Source organism: Rhineura floridana, chromosome 5, assembly GCF_030035675.1.
Source record: "Rhineura floridana isolate rRhiFlo1 chromosome 5, rRhiFlo1.hap2, whole genome shotgun sequence".
Lineage (NCBI taxonomy): Eukaryota > Metazoa > Chordata > Lepidosauria > Squamata > Rhineuridae > Rhineura > Rhineura floridana.
Window position 1 is genome coordinate 152,378,808 of NC_084484.1, and position 19,982 is coordinate 152,398,789.

Genomic DNA, 19,982 nt, shown 5'->3' on the forward strand with positions numbered 1-19,982 from the left:
GTATTCACCATTTTTGTAACCTCTTCGACTCTGATTTGGCGCTTACTGCTGCGGAAGTATCCCAAGTGCAATATCTTTATTTCAACGGACAAACAGCTCGGACCCTGGTATGGTTTTGTTCATTATCTACTGTACGAAAAATCTTATTGGCTAAATCTACTCTGGCTTTCTATGGAATGTCTATAAATAGATTTTTTGTCAATAATGCTCCTCCTAAACCGCTATGCACTATTCATCCACGCACTAAAACTACGTCTCATAACCATTTGATTTCTTTATTTTCTGATGCCCCGCTAATTGACTTGTCCGCTAATACAATTTGTCAGGGGCCGCCAGTCATAATAGACCCGCCATACGAATTAGCGATACAACCACAAGAACAACTTAATTCCTTTACTCCAGAAGAGTTGCAACTTATTGGTGATTTTAGCTCCTTGCCGGAGGCAAATCAGCTAGAGATCGTTGACAGATTAGAACGTTTGAAAACCTTCCTTACCTCTATTAAATCCAGAATGTTATTACAACCTTCTAAAGAAAGACCTAGTTTGCCTCAAACGTTAGAGTCAACATTACAGCCCTATGGGCTTGGGATGTCATCCAATCAAGGGAGCCATGTTGCAGCTCAATTGGCTGTAAGGAAGAGACCTCCAGAGCACAAGAACAAGCACAGGAGAACTGATAAGATTTCTGCAGTCAATTCTTTTCCATTGGATGTTAATAATCCTCTAAATATACCCATGTTTGATTCTGTAAAAAACGTACCAATTCTTTATCCACAATCAAATCATATAGTGATACAACCTGCAGAAACAAATTCAGTTGGCCCCTCAGCTGGAACCCCTTTAAAAACTTCAGTTCATAATGGCTGTATTGTTCCCTCCCGTTTCTTCGACGAAATCAATCCTGCTTGATCATTATCTATCCTTTCGTGGAATATAAATGGATGGGAAAACAAGCGACAGGAAACTGATTTTATTGATTATTTAAATTCCTTCTCGATCATTTGTTTGCAGGAAACATGGGCATCATCATTAACAACTATGAACTTATCAGATTATCTTTCCTTTTCTACCCTAGCGTTAAAACCTATGGGGAGGGGCCGCCCTAGTGGGGGCCTCACAACTTTTGTATTAAAGGCCCAAAATTTATTGATTGATTTAATTCCCACAATTCTCCCACTTAATGTTTTGGTACTGAGGATAAAAGGCCTAGGGTCTGTCCATATAATCTGTATTAATGTCTACCTCCCTCCCAAGCTAAGTTTTGTTGATGATGTTCTTAATCTATGGGCCAAGCTGGAAGATGTTCTATCTTATTTAGAGACCAAATTCCCAAATGACAGAATAATCCTCTGTGGAGATTTGAACGCCAGAATCGGTAATTCTTGGCCCTATAATATTACCACTTCTAATCATGATCCTTCAACTCGTGATATTCTTCTTTATGATGATCTACAAGATCAAAAATCAAACTCTCAGGGCCCTCTGCTAATTGATCTGGCCTCAATCCACTCTTTGGTAATTCTAAATGGTACTCAATATGATTCATCAAAAGGCTCCTTTACCTATTGGGCACCGCATGGAGCCAGTTTAATTGATTATATTTTGGTGCCTCACAAGCTTTTAGGGGATATCGTCGATTCCTCTGTAGTTCCCCGCGTTGAGAGTGACCATTTCCCACTCCTTCTGAGACTGAAGATTTTTAATAATAATAGTTCATCCCTCTCCGCCCTTTTGGGTACTCAAAACGCTGTAAAAAGAATCCCTTGGTCCGAACATCTCAATTCCACTTGTAATTCCCTTTTTAATAGTAGTCCGTTTCAAACATTGCGCAAGTCAGCCCTTGAAGACTCCCAAGATCTTTTCTCCATCTTCCAAACTATTCTTTCTAACCTCAGACCCTATTTAACTCGACATAATAACGGTCTGACCCATAGCTCTAATCCCTCTACTTGGTTTGATCATGATTGCAGAGCAGCGAAAAGAAACCTTAAGTCAGCTCTTTCGCTCTTCTTGAAATTCAGGACCCAACAAACCTATCAGGTTTTTAAAACGACCAAGGCATCTTACAGATGCCTTTTAAGGGAAAAAAAAGCTAAGTATGCTGAATCCAACTGGCAGCGTTTAATCTTAGCAATTTCTGAACATCATGATCGTAAATTCTGGCAGTTAGTTAAATTTGGGACCTCTCCTGTCAATAACTCTAATGTTGCGCAGATCCCTCTGGCAGCCTGGCACTCTCACTTTTCTAAGCTTTACCATGTAACTACATCTGATAATATTACATCTCTTAGCTTAAACAATGGCATTATGCCACTATGGCCACCTGTAACAGCAAATGAAATAAAAATTTTACTAGACTCATTAAAAAACGGGAAAGCCCCAGGAGAAGATTTCCTTCCCCCTGAGATTTTCAAACAATTCCCTGAGTGGTGGGCTCCCCTTCTGGCACGCCTTTTTACTAGAATCAATGACTCTGGTATGATCCCTGAAGGTTGGAAGAATAGTATAATTATCCCTATCTATAAGAAAGGGGACCCCTTAGCTCCCTCTAACTATAGGCCCATCAGTTTATTGAATGTAGTTTCAAAACTATATAGTAAATTTCTACTCAATAAACTGAATGACTGGGTAGACTCTCATCAGATTATCCACCCAGAACAAATAGGTTTCCGAAAAGGGTCTTCACCTATTGATCACTGTTTGACCCTTTACTTTTTAGCAAGACAGAGCATCGCAGGCCCAACCAAACATCTATATGCGGCTTTTGTAGATCTTGCCGCAGCCTTCGATTCGATTGACAGAAATCTATTATGGTCCAAGCTATATGATTTAAACATCGATTCGTGTTTGCTCCATCTCATCAGAGCTCTTCATACCAACACTTTTGCTCTGGTGAGAGAGGGCAGGACAGGAGCCTTATCTGACCCAATAAAGGTGGAGAAGGGTGTTAAACAAGGTTGCTTGTTGGCTCCCCTTCTCTTTAATTTATTTTTGAACAACGTCATTCCTGCTCTATCCGGCCCGCAATTTTTCCCACCGTCTGTTGGCAATAGAAAAGTATCTGTGTTACTCTATGCCGACGACATGGTTCTCCTTTCCTTAACATCCCTAGGTCTACGGAGGTTACTTAGTAGTTTGCAAACTTATTGCACTAATGAAAAATTAAAAGTAAACTACGATAAAACAAATATCCTAGTCTTTGGAAAGCGATATAAAGGCCATCGCTGGCAGATGGCAGATATCCAGCTTGTGCAATCCCGAACATACAAATACTTGGGAATTCTGTTTTCAGATACCCTGTCCTGGAAACCTCATATACAACATATAAAAATCACGGTGGCCAAAACAATAGGAGCTATATTAAAATTCTACCGCACTTCAGGAGGTAATATGATTTTACCAATTTTGAAAATCTTCAAAGCTAAAGTGGTCCCTCAAATACTTTATGGTGTATTGGTCTGGGGATGGGAAAATAACAACATAAAGATTTTAGAATCCACTCAAAATGACTCCTTGAGGCGTATTTTGTCATTACCAAAAGGAACATCAGCTGCTATGTTGCGCTCGGAGACCGGTCTTCCAGTGATCTCCGCTCGTATCCACCATGCACTTTTGAAGTTCCTTAGATCGTTTGATTCTTTTCCGGATGGAAATCTCCTAAAACTCTGCCTTGCCCACCCTTTGGCATCTAAACTGTGGTTTAGCAATCTAGGGGACCTGTTACATAATTACCATATTTCAACTCGGGAGTTCAATTCGATTTCTAACACAATCCGCCTTCAGGAAGCCATCTTTTACCATGCTCGTTATGTAGACAGACTATCACTTATGAGCTCAAAGGCTGCTCCATGGTTCTGGAGATTTAATTCAGATACTGAATGTTCACTCTATCTTATATCTCCCCTTCCTCTAGCCCTAAGGCATGCCTTTACAGCCTTACGCTTTTTCTCGCTGCCTAATGCAGTTAGAGAAGGCTGGCTCTCTGATGTCCCCAATGTTCAGAGGACCTGCATATGTGGCTCCTCTGAGCCAGAAGATCTTCCCCATATTTTATTTTCTTGCCCAATATATATTAACCCTCGACTCAGATTTCTTAGGTTTGGGCTCTTTAATGACACATTGACCACAATAGAGGATAAAATAAAAATACTATTGTCTGACTCTAACCCTGAGGTCACTTATAATGTATCGTTGTTTACTTTAGCTGCTCGGAAGTTAAGGGCTAATTTTAAAAGATTACAGCTACTTGATGACGATAACAACTGTGTAACCCTATAGTCAATTTTAATACTCTGTTTTTAAACGTTATGTCTAGTTTCAAGCTTTATTTTGATTGTACCCTACTAGTCAGCATTTTAACTCTGTATGTTGGTCAGCACTGTGTTTATACCAACATTTTATCTTGGTTTTTGTTATTTTTGTATAATGCTGTTGGCCTTTGGCCCTGGATTAAACTTACTACTACTACTACTATGTTCTGGGGGGAGGGGGCTGAAAGAATGCAGTCCGTGAAGACAAGGTTGATCCCCTTCCAGGATGTCACAATCCCAGTCCTGATCACAGTTGCTATTTTATAAGACAATGCATTTTAAAGTAATGTGTAACTTTGGCCCTACTTAACTGTTATGATGAGATGATAAATGAATTCAAGATTATAAAATACTTATCTCCTAAATGTGTACTAAAGATCATAGAATCATAGAATCATAGAGTTGGAAGGGGTCTTGTAGGCCATCGAGTCCAACCCCCTGCTCACAGCAGGAAATCCACAGCTAGAGCATCTCCCGCAGATAGCTGTCCAGCCTCTGCTTGAAGACATCCAGTGAAGGGGATCCCACCACCTCCCTAGGCAGTCGGTTCCATTGCCGAACCGCCCTTACTGTCAAGAAGTTCCTTCTAATGTCCAATCTGAATCTACGCTCCTGCAACTTAAAACCATTAGACCTAGTCCTACCCTCTGGGGCAGCAGAGAACAAATCTGTACCCTCCTCTATGTGACAGCCCTTCAGGTACTTAAAGAGTGCAATCATGTCAACCCTCAGCCTTCTCTTCACCAGACTGAACATGCCAAGTTCCTTCACGCTTTCCTCATAAGACTTGTTCTCCATACCGGCTATCATCCTCGTCGCCCTCTTCTGGACCTGCTCTAACTTGTCTATATCTTTCTTAAAATGAGGCGCCCAGAACTGAACGCAGTATTCCAGATGAGGCCTGACTAATGCAGAATATAGTGGGACTATTACTTCCCTCGACCTGGAAACTATAGCTCTGTTTATGCAGCCCAAAACCGCGTTTGCCTTTTTTGCCACAGCATCACACTGCTGGGTCATGTTCAACTTGTGATCCACTACAATTCCAAGGTCCTTCTCACACGCACTACTGCTAAGCCGGGTATTTCCCATCCTGTACCCGTGCATTTTGTTTTTGTGGCCTAAATGCAGAATCTTGCATTTGTCTTTATTGAATGTCATTTTATTAATTTCAGTCCAATTTTCTAGTCTATCCAGGTCCCTTTGGATTTTATTCCTGTCTTCCATTGTGTTAGCTATCCCTCCCAGTTTCGTATCATCCGCAAACTTCATAAGGCTTCCCTCCACCCCATCGTCTAAGTCATTGATAAAAATGTTGAAGAGTATTGGCCCCAGGACAGAACCCTGTGGCACTCCACTCAAGACCTCCTTCCAGTCCGAAGCAGAGCCACCGACGACCACTCTTTGAGTACGGTTTTCCAACCAGTTGTGAATCCACCTGACAGTATTTCCATGTAGTCCACATTTGACTAGTTTGCTAATCAAAAGGTCGTGGGGGACTTTGTCAAACGCTTTGCTGAAATCTAGATAGATGACATCTACAGCATTTCCACCATCTACTAAACTAGTGACCCGATCAAAAAAAGAGATGAGATTAGTTTGACAGGATTTTTTCTTGACAAACCCATGCTGGCTCCTACTAATCACAGCATTGTCATCTAGATAGTTGCCAATGGACTCTTTTATTATCCGTTCTAATATCTTTCCTGGTATTGAAGTCAGGCTGACCGGCCTGTAATTCCCCGGATCTTCTTTTTTACCCTTTTTAAAGAGCGGGACGACGTTTGCCCGTCTCCAATCCTCCGGCACCTCTCCCGTTCTCCAGGATTTCTCAAAGATGATGGCAAGAGGTTCCGAGAGTACATCCGCTAGTTCCTTCAATACTCTGGGATGCAGTTCATCAGGCCCTGGAGATTTGAACTCATTTAGGTTAACTAGGTATTTCCTGACTATCTCCTTATCAATCTCGAACTGCAGTCCCGACCCCTTACTGAGATTGCTACCGATGCAAGGTTGCACACTGTTCCCTTTTTGGGAGAAAACGAAGGCAAAATAGGCGTTGAGCAGTTCTGCTTTTTCCTCGTTATCTGTCAACATTTTGCCATCCTCATTGAGCAGCAGTCCCACTGTTTCCTTGGTCTTTCTCTTGCTTCGAACATATCTGAAAACCCCCTTTTTGTTGTTTATTTATTTATTTATTTATTTAATTTCATTTTTAAACCGCCCATAGCGAATAGCTCTCTGGGCGGTGTACAAAAGATTAAAAGTACAGAAATACAAAATATCACAATAAATAAACTGAAACAAAGAGATTTAAAATTGTAACATTAAACGCATTAAAATGCCTGGGAGCATAGCCAGGTCTTAACCTGGCGCCGAAAAGATAGAAGCGTCGGCGCCAGGCGTATTTCTTCGGGGAGGCTATTCCACAATTCGGGGGCCACTACAGAAAAGGCCCTAGATCGAGTAACTGTCCTCCGGGCTTCCCGATGGGTTGGTACCCGGAGGAGGGCCTTAGACGCTGAGCGAAGTGACCGGGTCGGTTCATAGCGGGAGAGGTGTTCCACAAGATACTGCGGTCCCACGCCGTGTAAGGCTTTATAGGTCAAAACCAGCACCTTGAATCTGGCTCGGAAGCAAATAGGTAGCCAGTGCAAACGGGCCAGAACAGGTGTTATATGCGCTGACCGGCTGGTCCTCGTCAGCAGTCTGGCTGCTGCGTTTTGCACTAGCTGAAGCTTCCGAACTGTCTTCAAGGGCAGCCCTACGTAGAGCGCATTACAGTAATCCAACCTAGAAGTTACCAGAGCATGAACAACTGAGGCGAGGTCATCCCTGTCCAGATAGGGGCGTAGCTGGGCTACCAACCGAAGGTGGTAGAATGCATTCCTTGCCACCGTGGCCACTTGCGCCTCCAGAGACAAGGAAGGATCGAAAAGAACCCCAAGACTACGAACCTGTTCCTTCAAGGGGAGTGTAACCCCATCTAGAACAGGGTAAGCATCCACCATCTGGGCAGGGAAGGCATTCACCAACAGTGTCTCAGTCTTGTCTGGATTGAGTCTCAGTTTATTAGCTCTCATCCAGTCCATTATCGCGGTCAGGCAGTGATTCAGCACATCCACAGACTCACCTGTAGAAGATGAAAAGGAGAAATAGAGCTGCGTGTCATCAGCGTACTGGTGGCAACGCACTCCAAAACTCCTGATGACGGCACCCAGAGGCTGCATGTAGATGTTAAAAAGCATGGGGGACAAAACCGACCCCTGAGGGACTCCACAATGGAGAGTCCAAAGAGTCGAGCAATGTTCCCCAAGTACTACCTTCTGGTGACGATCCGCCAAGTAGGAGCGGAACCACTGCCAAGCAGTGCCTCCAACTCCCAACTCCGCGAGTCTCCCCAGAAGGATACCATGGTCGATGGTATCAAACGCCGCTGAGAGATCAAGGAGAATCAACAGAGTCACACTCCCTCTGTCCCTCTCCCGACAAAGGTCATCATACAGGGCGACCAAGGCTGTTTCAGTGCCAAAACCAGGCCTAAAACCGGATTGAAACGGATCCAGATAATCGGTCTCATCCAAGAGCACCTGGAGCTGACCGGCAACCACCCGCTCCAGAACCTTGCCCAAAAAGGGGACATTCGCCACCGGTCTATAGTTGTTCAGGTCATCTGGGTCTAAGGAAGGTTTCTTTAAGAGAGGTCTTACTACTGCCTCCTTGAGGCTACTAGGGACTACTCCCTCACGCTTCGCTTCCCTCGCCAGCCTCAGCTCATTCTGGGTTTTAGCTTTCCTTACGCTATTCCTGCAAGCCCAATCCGCTCGTCGGTACTCTTCCTTGGTGACGCGTCCTTCCTTCCATTCTTTATACATGCTCTTTTTTACTTTTACCTCCTCCACCAGTCTTCCGTGTAGCCACATTGGCTTTTTCCAATGTCTTCCATTTTTCTTCCTCTTTGGAATTGTTTGTGATGCGCTTTTTGTAATACGTTCTTCATGAACTCCCACGCGTCTTGGGCTCCTTTTTTCTTTAGTCTATCTAGCCACGGGATCCTACCCATCAGTTCCCTGAGCTTGCTAAAATCGGCTTTCCTGAAATCCAAGGTCCATGTTTGACTATATTCTTCTTTGGCTTTCCCCAGAATCACGAATCCCAGCATTACATAGTCACTTTCCCCCAAGGTACCGACCGCTTTAATTCCCGTGACCAATTCGTCCGTGTTAGTTAAGATCAGGTCCAGGATTGCCAATCCCCTTGTTCCTTCTTCTACTTTTTGAAAGAGGAAATTATCAGCAAGGCCCATCAGGAATTTGTTGGAGGCTTTGTGCTTCGCAGAATTTGTCTCCCAGCAGATATCCGGGTAGTTGAAGTCCCCCATCACTACTACTTCTTGCCTCCTTGAGATTTCGGAGATTTGTTTGAGAAAGGTCTCGTCTACCACCTCTTCCTGGCCAGGGGGTCTGTAGTAGACACCTACTACCATGTCGGTTTTATTTGTTTCTCCATTTATTTTTACCCAAATGGTCTCTACCTGACCCCTTTGTTCACTCTCTTGGATTTCCATAGAGGTGTATTTGTCTTTGACGTATAACGCTACTCCCCCTCATTTTCTGTTGCTTCTATTCTTTCTGTAGAGTTTATATCCTTGAATGGCTATATTCCAATCATGGGAGTCATCCCACCAAGTTTCTGTTATCCCTATGAAGTCATATTTGCCTTGATGCACTAAGACTTCAAGCTCCCCTTGCTTGTTTCCCAAGCTCCGCGCGTTGGTATATAGACAGCAGAAGTCTCTTTTGTCCCGAATCCGTTAATATACCGTGAGCTTTGCCGTGCATCCCTTTCTCCCTCCCAGTGTCTGCTGTACCCTTCAAATTGTTGCGTTTACAAACCACTGTCTTTGAATTGGTATTTAAGCTATCATCTCCATCCCCCAGAGGCTTTAGTTTAAAGCCCTCTTGATGAGTTTTGCCATACTTCTGCCAAAGAGATTCTTCCCAGTCCTCGTGAGGTGCAGCCCATCTCCTGCCAACAGTCCCCCCTCCAAGAAGCTTAGACCATGGTCCCAGAATCCAAACCTTTCCCGTCGACACCATCTGCGTAACCAGTCGTTGACCTGCAGTATCTTCCTTTCCCTTTGTAGTCCTCTATCCTTCACGGGAAGAATTGACGAGAAGACCACCTGCGCCCCCAAATGCTTGACCTTCCTACCCAGAGCCTCATAGTCCGAGGTGATCTGTTCCAAGGTGTTTTTGGCCGTGTCGTTTGTGCCCACATGGATGAGGAGAAAGGGGTACCTATCTTGTTTCCCAATGAGCCTTGGCAGGTTGTCAGCGACATCCCGGATGCGTGCCCCAGGGAGACAACAGACTTCCCGATTCATTTTGTCCAGCTGTCATACCGGCGCCTCTACCCCCCTGAGCAACGAGTCTCCAACCACCAGCACCCTCCTCTTTTTGCCGCGAGCGGTGGTTGCATCAGCCTCCTTCTTCTGGGGTGTGGAGTCTTCCTTTGCAGTCAGTGTCTCTTGATGCAGTTGAGTTTGTTGAGGCTCTTCAGGGGTGCTGTCTGCTGAGAGACGCTGAAAGCGATTTGTTAGTTGCAGCAGTTCTGACTCCCTCCTGTTTTTCTAATGAAGCAAAGCTGTTTCTTTCAGACTGTTGGCTCTAATGTTGTCCATCCATTCAATCTTAAATCAGTCTGATGGAAGCTGTTTTCCAGCTAAACAGAATGTTTGAAGAACACTTTCATAGCAGTGAAATATAAAATATGAATAGATGTAAATGAGTTAGGCTATAGTCCTATATACCAGGGAGTATGGGCCATTGAACTCAATGGGATTCATGTTGGTTCTGCCAATCATCGAATTACATTTTACTCTATTTAAGAAATAGAAGGAGGAAGACAAACAAGAGATGGATTGATTCCATCAAGGAAGCCACAGACCTGGACTTACAAGATCTGAACAGGGTGGTTCACGACAGATGCTCTTGGAAGTCACTGATACGTAGGGTCGTCATAAGACATAATTGACTTGAAGGCACATAACAACAACAAAGAAGTACAAGTATTGAGCAATCTGGATTTCTTTGCATTTTCTGATTTTAAAGTCACCCTGGTTCCTCTTTCTTATAGCATTGCAAATGATAATTCTTTCCACCAAGGTCAATTGTGCAAATGTGACAACTTAGCAATAGGCTCTGCATCTTTTCTCAGTGCATCTGTATCTAGAATCTTGGTTTTTTATTTATTTGGCATGAGGAAAGCCACCCTGAAAATGAACATTATTTTTCCATTTTGATGTGGAAGTGAGCTGAAGAAGCTGGTAAATAATTTTACAGACTCTAGGGACATTTTCACTGTAATCTTAAGAATACATTTTTGTCTCATAATACATTACTTTATGGAACTCGGGGGTGGGGTTATATTCAATGAGGTGTGCTGTTTGGAAATTAGCATTTTTCAATCCAAAACATGTATTGGAATGATCTGATTGATGCTCAGTTTCAGGCGGTGATCCTAACTGCACTCAATTATAGTCATCAAGGAGGACTTCTAATGGGTTGAATGGAGGCTGGGATTTTTATCCCAGTCTGTATCTACATTGGAACTATTTTAACTGTTTTTGTATATAGAATGGTTTTATATATGAAAATGTTTTTAACTCTTTTGACACTTTTCTTGTTTTATGGTTGTAACTGTTTTATTTGTTTTATAATTGTGTATTTGATTATTGTAATCTACCCTGGGACCTTCTGGCAAAGGACAGGTCAAAAATCTAACTGGTAAATAAATAGCCATCCCTTGGAGATGCTCTGTTTGTAAATATCCTATATCAAGCAGGGCCGTATGAGGCTCCCTCCAGCTGTATGATTTGTTATCACAGAGGGAGATCCCTATGCCCAGCTGATGCGAATCAGCACAGTGCTCATTCACTCCCATAATTTGAACTTGATATGTATGTGTGCTTGATGGGGATGCATGTTAAAAGCACTTTGCTGATTGCTAGCTAACACCTTGTAACTTTAAAGTTGACAGTGAGGACATTGAACTTATCAAGGATTATCGGCACAGTCAATAACTAAAATGGAGACAATAGTCAAGAAATCAGAAGAAGGCTAGGTCTGGGGAGGACAGCTATGAGAGAACTAGAAAAGGTCCTCAAATGCAAAGATGTATCACTGAACACTAAAGTCAGGATCATTCAGACCATGGTATTCCCAGTCTCTATGTATGGATGTGAAAGTTGGACAGTGAAAAAAATGAATAAGAGAAAAATAAACTCATTTGCAATTTGGTGTTGGAGGAGAGCTTTGCACATACCATGGACTGCAAAAAAGACAAATAATTGGGTGTTAGAACAAATCAAACCAGAACTGTCACTAGAAGCTAAAATGATGAAACTGAGGCTATCATACTTTGGACACATAATGAGAAGACATGATTCACTAGAAAAGACCATAATGCTGGGGAAAACAGAAGGGAGTAGAAAAAGAGGAAGGCCAAACGAGAGATGGATTGATTCCATAAAGGAAGCCACAGACCTGATCTTAACAAGTTCTGAACAGGGTGGTTCATGACAGATGCTCTTGGAGGTCACTGATTCACAGGGTCGCCATAAGTCATAATCGACTTGAAGGCACATAACAACAACAAGCTAACATCTAACGTGTTAGAGCCGTACGACAATGGAACCAATTAACTAGAGAGGTAGTGGGCTCTCCGACACTGGAGGCATTCAAGAGGTAGCTGGACAGCCATCTGTTGGGAATGCTTTGATTTGGATTCCTGCATTGAGCAGGGGTTGGACTTGATGGCCTTATAGGCCCCTTCCAACTCTACTATTCTATGATTCTATGAGTTTATGATTCTATCTGGGCACACTTCATAATGCCAGTTCTAGAAGCCCTAAACAACCTGGGACCAAGACAACTCAGGAAGTGCCATGTGACCCTCCCAAGACATTTTGCTTCCTGGGGCAGATAAGGTGGAGCCTCCCACCTCCCCCATTCCATATATGGAAGCTGGCTGGACTTGCAGCCTCTCTCCATTGGATTCTTCCCACCCACCTCTGCGTAGTTTTCTCTCTTTCTTTCCCTATTTCTGTTAGGAAATCATAAGAACATAAGAAGTGCCTGCTGGATCAGGCCACAGGCCCATCTAGCTCTCCCCACCTGCAATTCCCAGCAACTGGTATTCGGAGTTATACTGCCTCTGACAGTGGAGGGAGAACACAGCCATCATGGCTAGTAGCCACCGATAGCCTTATCCAAATAGCTCACAGTGTTGGCTATTTTGAGCTCTCCAGATTCTCAATTGCCACCAAAGCCTCCCTCATTTATTAAATTCAGCAAATGGTGTCCATCTTCCAGAGCTTGGAAAAGTTACTTTTTTGAACTACAACTCCCATCAGCCCCAGCCAGCATGGCCACTGGATTGGGCTGATGGGAGTTGTAGTTCAAAAAAGTAACTTTTCCAAGCTCTGCCATCTTCCCTTCTTTCCCCCAGCTCTCTCTCTCTCTCCCTCTTTCTCTCTCTCACACACACACGGGCTGGTGCTTCAGAATCCCGTATCTTTATTGCTGTCGGCAGACAACCCCCACTACTGTACTTCTCCTGACTCAGTTTTAGTCTTTATTGTTCATGTATTTAAAGGGAAGTATGCTAATTCCCTTTTGATACTATAAAGTTACTTTTGATTTATCTGTGTTGTCCTTATTAACCCTTAGGGCACCAAATTCTGGTGGTGGATTCAGGTCTCAGTGTAAAAGATCCTAAAAGGAGTGTCAGGGTTGCAGGTGAAAACTGCAGGTTTATGCACAAGCTACACACTTCGTAGCAAAGCCTTACATTGAATATAATCCAGAGCCTTGTGTAGAAGTGATTTGAAGTGGTATGCTTTGTTTTCCACATATGTTTCCTAAATTGATGTGAAACTGACAAGAAAATATTTTTAAAAGCTGTGTTAGAAAGGACATCATCACAGCCTGGAGTCGAGACACTGGCAGCATAAAGAGAGACACTTCCAGGAAGCAGTATGTCTGTTTTAGTCCAGTAAAATCCATCAAGCCACTTATAGATCATCTGAATCAACAAAATTTGCTTAAGAGGAAAGTAAAGGCTCTTTCATCAGAAAACATACGCACACATAAACACAGGAACACAGGAAGCTGCTTTATACTGAGTCAGACTTGGTCCATTTAGTCCTCTATTGTCAGCACTGCCTGGCATAGGGACGGAAAGATCTGTCAATGTCGGTTCTCTCAGTTAATCACTTTCTCTAACGTTAAATCCAGTCCTCTACATTTCTGCATCAATCTGCAATTATTTTTTTAAAAAGCCTCATGAAAATTCTCCACCATTTTAAAGTGCATTTCTCCAAATAAACACATTTTTATAGGCAGTTTTGACATAGGCACACATTTTTGCAAGCCATTTCTCATCATTTCATGCCTTTTTGCATGTTTTCACTCATGTATTCATTTTATGCACACTTTCCCCTAATATATGCATTTTTAAAAATATTGCTTAATTGGCAAACTGCACCCCAAAATTCTAAAACATGCAAATTTTGAAGGATGGCTGTGTTTCGGTTCGCATATTGTTTCGGAAAGTGCGCATCTAATCAATTCTGCTTGAAATGCAAACTGAATAGAAATTCTCTCCCATTCCTAGCCTGGTAAGCCTCTCCAAGCTTCAGACAGAGATCTTTTCCAGTCCTGCATGGAGACACCAAGGATTGAACGTCACACTATTTGCGTACAAAACATGTACTCTGCCACAGAGCTACAACCCCTACACCCACACACACATTCTCCAAGCCCAGGCAAACAGCCCAGATGGAGGTGTTTTCCTCAAGACAATGTATCATCCAGGCAACCCAAAATGAATTTGACAAGCTTGCTCCATCACCTCCACTTTCCTGCTGCTTTTAGACTCCAGCCAAGGGAAGAGGGTGAAATAGTAAATCAAGGTAGTAATTGTTGGGCAAAATAATGCTTATGCTGACACAACTGTCTCCATCAGGTTAGATGGAGCATACTAATGGGACCTGCAACAAAATGTTGCAGTGTAGAGTACTCCTTTTCAGTGTTCCAGCCAGCCATGTCCTTTTCTATAACAACCCATTCTGTCTCCCCTCATTTTCCATTTTTCTCCCCCTCCAAACCGTCAATGAGCCACCAAGCACGCCAAGTCCTCATCGGGTTGTTTTGGTAAAAAAAACAAAAACCATGTTTCCTTCCTAGGAACATGGGGAGCTGCCTTATACCAAGTCAGACCATTGGTTCATCTAGCTCAGTATCGTCTACGCTGACTGACAGCAGCTCTTCAGGATTTCAGACTAGGAATCTTTCCCAGTCTGACCTGGAGATGCCTGGGATTGAATGTGGAACCTTCTGTGTGCAAGGCAAGATGTTCCACCACTGAGCTACATGCCTTTCCCTAAAGATTTATTGTTTATTTTGTAAGCCTTGGGGTTCCCCCAAGCTTGCTGATGCCTCCCCTTGGTGTGTAGATGGTGCCATTTTGGCTAGATAAGGATTGGCACCCAGAGAAGAGGTTGCTATGTGCATATAAGATAATGATGTCATCCCCGTATACACCTAGGAGTGACACTCTGTCTGCTGAAAGAGTTAGCATTGTCGTTAGGTTAACTAGGACGGGCCAATAAAGTCTCTTGCTCTGAATCAGCAGCAGCTCACATAGCGGCTTAGCTGCCAGGCTTCCAACTTCTGATGCTGACTAACACTACCTGGGGGAGGTCACCCAGCAACCTAACTGGAGGTCATTGCAAGTTGGTGGCTGCTATTTCAGCCCAATGTGCAGGTGCATGACTGCCAAGTAGGTAGCCCGTGCCTAGGGATGGGGGAGAAAATCAATTTAGTTCACATTTGAAGGTGATCCTATCCAATCTGCACTTTCCAAAACAATACCTTAACTGAAACACAGCCTTCCTTATGACAGCCTTCCCTTGAAATGTGTACCTCTCCACATTTTCAAATGCAGTTCTCCAGCCAAGTAATATGTTCAAAAATCCATATACTAGGGCAAAGTGTGCATAAGAATTTAGATAGTGAAAATAGCATACAAAAGTGCTATGCCAGGGAAAATTACTTTGCAAAAATGTGTGTTTTAGGAAATACGGCATACAAAAACATGTATGTTAGGAGGAATTCACACTAAAATGCAGATGAATTTGTAAACCAACGTGGAAATGTAGAGAACTTAAGAGTGGGAAAATGAGAAACGAAGAGCAAGAGAAACTGGCAGCCTCACCCACCCCTACCAGTGCCTAGTGCAGGTGGAAGCTGTGATATTATGACCTGTTCAAGGCACTGCAGTTGCACACCTGTACAATGGCAAAACAGTAATCCCAGCGTGTCATCTTTGCAAATCCTCCAGTGATGGCATTGAATAATTGTTCCCCATGAAGCAACTTGATTTTAATTAATTTAAATTTGATTTAAACACAATTGGATCCCTATCCCCATGCAACAATTTAATTTAAATTTAACACAATTAGTATTTTAAATAAACAAAACAAAACATAGATGGAGATAGAACCGAAGCTATTTAGCATCTCCAACAATAGACACCCACTCATCTGAAGTCCTGGAAAACATCTTTAGGAACCTGCTTATTATTAATAAATTTTCCACTTGAATTTAAAGCCATGGCTCAATCGCAGATTGTTTTGCTATTGTCAAGGTGGGTGCAGCCACTACTTCCAGCATTCCTTGGAGCTATTCTCAAAGTGATGCTTTGTTATCGATTCCTGGCTTAAAGCACCTTAAACGCCCCCCTCCCCTGCCCCACAAATCACACAATTAAAGTGCCAGTCATAACGCAACGCAAGGATTAGCTTTTGCACCTGAAGACATTTCTCAGCAATAATAATAGCGAAGAAAGAGCTACTTTTAGGACACTTTCATACCTGATGCTAAAAATGCCTTTGAACCTGTTTTGTACCAAATGTGCACAGATGAGGATGTTGCTAAAGTGGGACAGTGAAAGTCATTTAAAAATTAAGGGTAAAACAACACATTATGCTTAATGCACAGCATGCAGTTATGTCTCTGATTTTTCTTTACTTAATTGCAGGTGTAATAGGACCTTTTAAATTAACCCTTCTAGCCACACTTGGACTCCAGTTGTCAGGGAATTACAAGCTGGAGAGGGAAGGGATATTAAAGGAAGGGATTTTTGGAGGACCACAGCTGTGAGGGGAGGGAACTAAATTAAGGGGGGGAAGAGACATGTAGCTGAATGCTCTGCATTAAGTGTAATGTGTAGTTTGACCTTAAGTCTGCATACACACAACATTATATTCTGCATTCAATGCACACTGAAGTCTTTCCCCCCCTACCTAGTCCACATACAGTCTGGACTTACTGCATATTTTATGACCCTGAAAAGGGCTTTTTTACAAACTAGTTTCATCTTAAAAACAAAAGCTCAGTGCAGATTGTTTCTGCATTTCCCCCCAGTATGTCCATTTGAAAACAGATGGAGGCAGTCACAGCAATGGGTGTGTGTGTGTGTGTGTCCACACCTGCCCAGTGACATTGTGGGTGGGCATAAGCCAAGATTACAGTTAGCACTTCCTCTTTTGTTCACCTGAGGCATGCCCGGGAAGGAAAAGGTGTGGATAACCTAATCAAGGGGTGGGATTTCACATGCATATCAAGCAACCACACCTATCCTTGTGGATGGCAGGAGCTAGAAACAACCTAGATTTAAACAGCATGTTGAGAACAAACATGCACAATTCCATATTGAGAAAAACTGCTGCTTTGTGCTACAAATGGGTAAGAGTGTACACAGCCTAAGTCTACATATTTGCCAGTTATAAGGTTTTTCAATTCATAGAACAGATGCAGGATAAGCAAAAAAAGTAATGTGTGAAAATGTCTCTATACAGCATGCCTATGCTATACACATATGGTATTGTCATGCTTAAATGTGCTTTCTTTGATACTGTTGATACCCACCTGAAGGACGGGAAGAAGAAGAGAAACAGGATGTGCAATGCAACTGACTTTGTTCTATATATCTATTTAAGCCAAAGCCAATCAATGCCTTGTGTGTCCTCTTAAAGTGGTTTAGGCCCAGTTTAGATATTATAAAAGTCTTCTTTTTCTTGTAATCTTTTACACACAGCTCACAGTGGCATGGCAATGTCATCTCATGTATTTTTTGAGCTAGGTATTGGGAGGGTGTGGAAAGAAATACCTCCATGGGTTGCATCCAACTAAGTCCTTCTCAGAGTAGGCCCTAAGTTAGCTATGTCCATTAACTTCAGCGTGTCTACTCTGACTAGGACTAGTGTTCAACACCACCCAGTGGGTCAACTTAGTTGGATATGTTTCTTGTAACTTCTTCGGCTTCAGTTAGCCTTCATGGTTTTCCCCAAATTCTTCAGTTCTCTGGAATCCTGGAGGAAGCATGTGGGAAGGCAGGATAGTAATGTTATAAATAAGCTTTATTTCATAATGTAGATATGACTTTATAGTAGCTGCCAATGGCCAGGAGAGATATGAAACAGTCAAGAAATGCAGGGCTAAATTTACAAAATGTTACAATTTGCCGTAATCTTAAAGTATGTTTCTGTGTAGTGCAACTAGCACCTTGTTTGGGAGATCTACAGTGAAATTAATACTGCCTTCTATTTATCCCTTTTAGTTTGACTTCCTACTAAAGACAATAGTTTGAAACATTTATTTACTGTCATAGTCCAGATCTATAAAAACAAAAGCAAATAGAAAAAAGCATTCCTTTTCCCCACACCTGCTAGCTGGAAGGGGTTTGGATGGGACAGAGTTGCCTTTCCACTGGCGGGGTGTGTGTGTGTCCACTGCAAGCCCTTTCAATACCATGGAAAGTTCTGCAGATACAGATCTAAATGTAGGGATACCCGGTAACTGTTGGGAGTAGAGCATTAACAGTTGTAGCAAGTAACCTGAACCAGTGAGGGACAATAGACAGAAAGGCAACACATTCTTCCCTCCCAGATGCCTTCATTAGTAACAACTTTTCCCCTCAAGCTTTACATCCTTCTTCCTTCATCTAGTAAGTCAGAGATAGCATCTGTGACTGCTAGCCTCATGGCAATGGCCATGTGTATGCTTGTAGTCAGAATGACTTTATTTCCTAGTAGTAACAAACCTTTCTTTATTCTTTCAGCCACCAGTCTTACCTGACTATTCATTTCTGCACTCCGCTGGCCTGATACTGATCCTGTATCTTTAGGAGAAGAAAAAGTCAGCCAAGTGCAGGTGTTCTTACAACACTATAATGGGAAAAACCACAAGGTGGAATTCTCCCTTCCCCCTGCACAACTTTGAAAGATACAGAAGACCTCTTGGTTGCCAGGCCCGGCCTCCAAGAGGTCTTCTGTATCTTTAAAAGTTGTGCAGGGAGAGGGGAGAATTCCACCTTGTGGTTTTTCCCATTACAATATTGCAAGAACACCTGCACTTGGCTGACTTTCTCTTCTCCTAAAGATACAGGATCAGTCCCAGGCCCCGAACCTGGCTACCCTAGGCAGGGCAGAGGTACTTTTGGATCTGCTGGATCCAAAGCATCTCCATTTCCCTGAGAGGCTCCAGAATCAGACCTGTTACCTGTGCTAGCACAGAGCTGGCACAGACTATTTCCCCTCTGTCACTGGTTTCTATAGCACTGTTTTTTTGTTTTTTGTTTAAAAAGAAACCACCAGGGCTAGACATATGCTGGGAGGGTTTTGAAGTGTTGGATTGTCCACCACTTCATTCCCCGCCCCAACTTCACTTAGGATCACTATTAAAAGATCAAATCAACATTTCTACAGTTTTATTCCAATTGCATTTTGCAAGGACCTCAATCTGTTGTCTGTTATTTGCAGAAATGAATCATCCAATTAACTCATTCAAGGACTTCCTTACAACTAACAATAACATTGATCTAAATTATGCACACAACAGACAATATAATATGACAGGTGTGACAGACTCAACCTCTCTTAAAGAGAATAGTATATAAAACATTTCTTCTTCTGACATAATAGGTCTGGAGATATATGCAAGGACTCTGTTGGCGCTTAAAATAAAAAAGATGGCAGAGCAGCTTTTAAAATGATGGAGGGGAGAAAGCCGACAGGAGCTGAGGAGGGAACGAATCTCCCCCCCACCCAGGATGAAGACAAAAATATTGATGAAAATTTAAATGTGGTAGGCCTAGAAGTAGGCATTGTGAGTACAGGGTCACAGGATAGCAATCCAGAGAAGCCAGAGGAACCACAGGCCAAACCAAAAGTGCCAAAGACATTTGAAGAGAGACTCTGTATACAAGTATTTATATGCTAGAAGCCGTTGAGCCAAGATGGGAGGAATGCTTGCTCTTAAGAGGACAGCACTGATATAGTGAGCATAACGGAAACTTGGTGGAACAGAGAAAACCAGTGGGACATGGTTATCCCTGGATATAAAGTATATTGGAAGGACAGGGAAGGATATATTGGGAATGGTATTGCTCTATACACAAAGAGGGCATTGAATCCTGCAGGCTAGAAACCCCAAAACAGGCAGACTCCTCCAGAGAATCATTGTGGCTGGTGATAGTGGGCCCCAAGAGTAATTTAGTACTGGAGATGTTCTATTGTCCCCCTGATCAAAATGCTGAGGGAGAT